Raw genomic sequence first — 6,000 nt, 5'->3', positions numbered from 1 at the left:
TGAATTGTTGCCTGAAAGATTATCCTTTGTTTATCTCTGTTCCAGTGACCCCCTTTGCTGCCTCTCCTCTCCCCTCTGCCTGGGCATTGCAGCAGCCAGGGCAGAGGAGCAGGAGAAGTGAGCATTCCCAGGCTGCTGATCTTTCCTCTGAGCCATCTCCATTTCCAGACACAATTCTGCCTCTTGTCCAGGTCATGATTTCTCCAGAACACACAGAGACTGGAAAGGAGTGCCTGAAATATGGAATAGCTGGGAGGAGAAGGGTGGGGAGGAGAAGGGCCCTGTGTGGGCACAGCCTGTGTCACTGCAGCACCTCAGTGCCAGCACTAAGGGCACCTCTGTGGCCCAGCTCAGAGGATTTCCAGCTTTCCCTGTGCCACAGAATGGTCTCTAGAGCAGGAATTTGCCTGCTTGATTTGCATTTGAGATTAATTCCCTTAGAAACATCCTTGGGCCATAACTCTCTCAGAAGGGCCTCCTGGGTTGCTGTTGATATTTGCTGCCCCAAGATGTGCAGGATGTCTCTGCTTCGGCCCATGCAGCTGAAGAACGAGTCTGGACTCTTCAGTTTTCAGTCTTGAGGTCATTTATTAGTTCTTATCTATAAAATTTTCTTCCTGCCCAGCCGAGATCTGCTCAGCAGGGCAGCCACAGGCACTCTGACCACCCCCAAGGCGGTGTTGTCCTTTTATACTACAAACTACAGATATCATATTTACACTTAATTCCCAATACCCATCACCTGTGTTAGACAGTGCACTTCTACTCTAAACCAATCCCAAAGTGCCAACATCACTGCAAAGAATGGAGACCAAGAAGAAGAAGGAGAAAGGCTGGACACGCCCAGATTCCTCCATCTTGTCCCCATAACCCCCATACTAAAAATCCTAAAATCTACATTTTCACCCTGTGATCATTTTGTTATTACACCATTCAAACCTGTGACTTTCATGTCCTCATACAAAGCTGGTTGATTGCTCCAGGGGTCACAATCAAATCCCCAAGTGTTCTGGGCTGTGTGCCAGGGTCTCCGAGCCCCCGGTGGGGTCCTCAGCAACTCTGGGCACCCGGAGGGATGTGCTGAGTTCTGACAAGGGCCAAGTGTTTTCTCTCTGGAATCTGGCATGGCCTGCTGCTCCATCAGTGCAGGTGTGAAACTGTTAAACATCCAAAGCCAGCTGGGTCTCTGACCCCAAACTGAAGGGAGCAGCAACCCCAAGTCCCAAAACCACCTGTGGGAGCCCCCACTTCATTTGTGTGCTCCTGAGAACTGCAGCCTCAATCCCTCTCTATATTCCTGACTCAGGAACCAGGTTTTCATGCAAATAAATTCAGAGAGGAAACGGAGCCATTACAGAAAGGATTGAATCTCACTGAGGAAGCTTTTTGCAAGAATAAAGCGATGAAGTGACAGGATGGATTAGTCTTTAATTTGGTTAAAGCTGGGGTGGCAAATCTGCAGAAGGTCACAGTGACACTAAACAAGTGTCTTGTATTAAACCCAGCTCAAGTTTTCATGTCTTGGTAAAAGAGCTGGAGCATCTATAACTAGTAACAGGTTATTTTTGGCATCCCAACCTATTTTGTAGCTCCCAGGAGGACAAAACTGCTTCTCTTTGACTTTGCAAAGCCTGGATTTCTTTTTGTGTCGGCAGGATGCTGGGATCTGCATTTAAATTCTTCTGACACTGCCTGTCTTAACAAAAACTCCCAGGTCCAGGCAATTACTGCTCTTGCTTGCTTTGCCTGTCCAGTCTAGATGAGGGCTGTGTTCAAAATAACAACACAAAAGCTTTGTTGAGTGACCAGCTCTGAGGGGATTTGAAAGACATGTAGATGTGGTGTTGTCACAGACATATTTTACGAAAAATCCTTTTGTTAGGATCTTTTCTCCTGAGAAGCTGAGAAGCTGCTTTGGAATGTGATTTTGCTGCTTTGGAATGTGATTTGGAGAATTGTTTACCCAGCATGTGAAATTGTTTTTACTTGATGACCAATGACATCCACCTGTGTCAAGGCTGTGAGCAGTCACAAGATTTTATTTTTATTCCATTCTTTGCTTTGCTAGCCTTCTGATGAAATCTTTTCTTCTATTCTTTTAGTATAGTTTTAATATATCATTTTCTTTTAATATAATATATATAAAATAAAATAATAAATCAGCTTTCTGAAACATGGAGTCAAGATTCTCATCTCTTCCCTCATCCTGGGACCCCTGTGAACATCATTCCATGGTTCGTCTTGGAACATGGATTAGTGATGGTGTGGGCAGTGCTGGGTTAAACTGGGCTCAATGATTTTATGGGTCTCTTGAGTGATTCTGTGATTCAATTAAAAGGTGCCACAGCTCTAAAAAGCCTCAATCTTTGGTAGGCACAGTGCTACAAGAGGTTTTTGCCTCCTCACAGGTCTCAGGGGCTCAGACATTTGTTCAAGGGAATCAGCTCTGCTGCCAGAGCTGGGCCATCAGTTGTTACTGCCCTGTTATCAGACAGGTTTCCATGGCTCTCCCCCTTCCTGTGCTGTCCCTTCCTGTGGCCCAGCTGCACCCACACCATGTTCCCACTCTTCCTGAGGCTGTTTGCCAGATGGGTGCCAGATCCCCAGCTCTGCAATGCACAGTGTGACATCTGCTCTGCCTTCCCTCCTGCTTCTCCCAAGTGGGGATAGCCAGAAAAACACTGAAGCCAGCACACACAGAGCCATCAAAATCAAAGTACTTCACAAAATTTACTGCTTTTCACTGGAATTTTTGTTTTGAAACAAAACAAACAAACAAAAAATCTGGCAGAATCAAAACATCTTGTTTCAGTGTTTTCAGAAGAAAGAAAACCTTCCTGTTCTATTCTGAAAAGGCTTTTCACTGCTGAGATTGTTTCAGAAAAGAGCTAAATCAAGCAGAAAGCAAATTAAAAAATCAAAGTCTCTTGGAGATGGATCCAATTTCCAGATTTTTCCCTAACTGGCAGCCAAGAGGAGCAGTGCCCCTTGGGCATCCCAAGGTGCTGGTACAGCCCTGCTCTCCTCTGGCTCCCTGGGTGTTCAGGGAGGGCACAGGGAAGAGCAGGGATGTGACCCAGGGCTAAAACCTGGGAAAACCAGGCAAAATCAGGGAAACCCTACTATTGGTGAGGAGCTTCTTCTCCTCCTCTCATCAAGGACAAACCTCCAGAATAAAGCTGTGCACTGATGAGAGATAAAGAGGACTCAAGATGTGACAAGATCAGATGTCCTAGAGGTGTTCAGATAGCTCCTGCCTCTGCTTGAGGAGGAACTGAGTGGATTTTTCATTGCATCAATGCCCAAAACACTCACAGAACAGAGGTGGGGACAGGAGTGTTCTCACACTGTGAGTCCTGTGCCAGCAAGGTGGGGACAGCAGAGCTGGTGCTGCAGCATCCTGCATCCCAGGTGATGGGAGGAGACCCTTCAGAGCTGGGGCACAGCTCACAGGCTGCTGCTGCAAAATCCATTATGGGAGAATTTGCATGGAATTCAGGGCTCTGGCTCAACCCTGGTTACCCATTACCCAAACATCTCATCTCTTCCTATGTCCATTTCACATTTCCTTCACATATTTGGATGTGTAGGCCCCTCTAACACTCGGTGGCACTATGGAAAGCAGCTTTATTGGGAAGCAGAGCCCCTGGCACAGGGAAGATGGGCAGATGCCTGCAGAGCCGTCAGCTGGAGGTGGGGAAGGTGTGCGTGGGGGGAGCAGCTCCTGCTGGCTGCCCAGGGCTCCACATTGCGTGCATTTTGCCTTGGAAAACAAAAATCAGCATCTGCTCCAATGAGTGATTTGCCCAGGGCAGCAATGCATCTGCTGGAGCAGGAGCACATCTGTGCTCAAGGTAAAAGTGGAGCAGGCAGTGGAGCTGCACAGGAGCAGAGCACAGTCCCAATGGCCCTGGGAAACAGGACATCTCCTGGGGTTACTCACCCAGGCACAGCTCTGCAGGAACTGACACACACAGGTTGAATTTGGCCCTTTGTTCAAGGAAAATGAAAGTGGATTCGAGCCCCTGAACCCCACAGTGAGCTGCCACAGATGCTGAGCAGTGTGTCATCTGCCCATTAAGACCTTGGGCAGGTGCTGCTGGATAAACAAAATCCTCATCTCCTATGGTGCTGTGAATTTTAGAGACACAGGAGAGAAAGAAACAAACAAGGTGTTTACAAAATTTAAAAAACCCAAACAAACCAAAACTAAACCTAGATCTCCAGGGAATGGATTGTGCTGTCCCCTCAGTCCATCAGGGATCCAGCCAGGAGCTGGAACAATCTGTGCTGATGCATCAGGAGCAGTGAATCCCCCCTGCCCATATTTCTACATCCCCCACAGTTTTACTGATATAAACCAAAAGCAATCTCAGACCTTGTAAGACAAGGTAGTTATCTCTACAGCCAGCCAGCAGCAGATTTATTGACCTCTAGGATGCATTCAAACCATATTTGCTTTCATATGACAAGTGTCCTGTTTTATTGAAGCAGCTTTTCAGCAGCCCTGAATCACTGCTGCAACTCCATTTTGTCAGAGGCAAACTGAAGACGTTTTCCACTAGAGTCAAGGCAACTCAGCACAATATCTTTGTGAAATGGGGGATATCAAACCATTAATGATAAGAATTGATGTTAAAAAAGGGCAGATTTTTGGGCAATGATGATAAACACTTCAATAGCTGAACTCTAAAGTGAGGGAGTATTTTTGGCAGCAAAAGCAAAATATGGTAAACTGTTTTACAGTACTTTTACTAAGTATTTGAATGAGTAGGACTAATATTTTGAAGATTGGAAGCAATCTGAATGAACTTGAAAATTTTTCCTTGTGAAAAGTGTGAAATGCAGCCTGAATTGCATTAGGAATGCTGGCAACCATGCCCTGAAACAGACTGAAAAAAAGGGTGAATGATTTGATGAGACTGCAAATGTAAAAAAGAGTTGAAATTAAATGTGAAGAGGGGAATAAAAACAAGACGGGTGAGATAAGAAATGGAGTGATATATTCCAGTACTTGGGGTGAAATATAGTGTCTGTAAAAACATGAAAACATTATCTGGATTTTCACTGGTGCTACCAGTGTATCTTTATAGGCAGATGATAAGAAATATAATAACTCTGAAAGTACTAAAACAATCAATGTAAAAATATATTTCCAAGACATGCTTGTAGTGAATTTCATAGTGTGCTGCTTTAATTTTAAGCTTTCAGAAGATACACATTCTGCCCAGTACAGAATCCCCTACATTTCCTTCTATATTTCCTTCTATAGTTTTCTATACTTAGAGACTTAAGAGAGGAGTTACAACACTTGAAGGAGCAGTCTGTTGATGGCATATATAGATAAGGCATTTTGAAAGGTAGAGCACTTTTTTCACTTTTTTTTTTTATTTTTTTTGGGACTGTCAGAAGACAGAGTTGAGTTGTGAAGCTAAATGTGAGCTTGCTGGTGATAACTACAACAGGTCATTAAGATCTCTGTTTATTTTCAAGCAGATGCAATGTTTTAGGGTATTATGATCAAACATGTGTTGTCACTTGGTTGATCAGCACTGGCCTTGCTTTCAGTTTGTAGTTCCACAGTTTGAGTCACAGCTTTGAACTATTTGTCTTGTGTAGTGTTCTATAGACAATCTGTTAGGGGCTTCTTATGTAACATTATTCCTCTCAAGTTCAAGCAAGAAATGCTGCATCGTGAAGAATGTGCATAATGTATAACAAATTTAGCCCCTCTGCTAACTGCAGACAAGTGAATCTTCCTTTCCTTTGGGGACACAGTTATCACAGCCTGGAGGAAGGAGGAGGGAAAAGGCAAGGAAACAAGAGAAAGGGTTAAAGCAGCTTCTGTGGCAGAGCTATAAACATGGAAACACGTTTCACCAAGCTGTTGTTAGCACCTGAGGTGAAGAAAAGGAATTTTCTCCCTTCTCCATTGGCTCCTAGTGCCTTGCCCAGCACTGTGGGGCACAAAAACGCTTTAGGCTGACACCACCTCCAGTC

This window comes from Melospiza georgiana, chromosome 17 (assembly GCF_028018845.1).
Source record: "Melospiza georgiana isolate bMelGeo1 chromosome 17, bMelGeo1.pri, whole genome shotgun sequence".
NCBI lineage: Eukaryota > Metazoa > Chordata > Aves > Passeriformes > Passerellidae > Melospiza > Melospiza georgiana.
Note: the sequence above shows the minus strand (reverse complement) of the source record.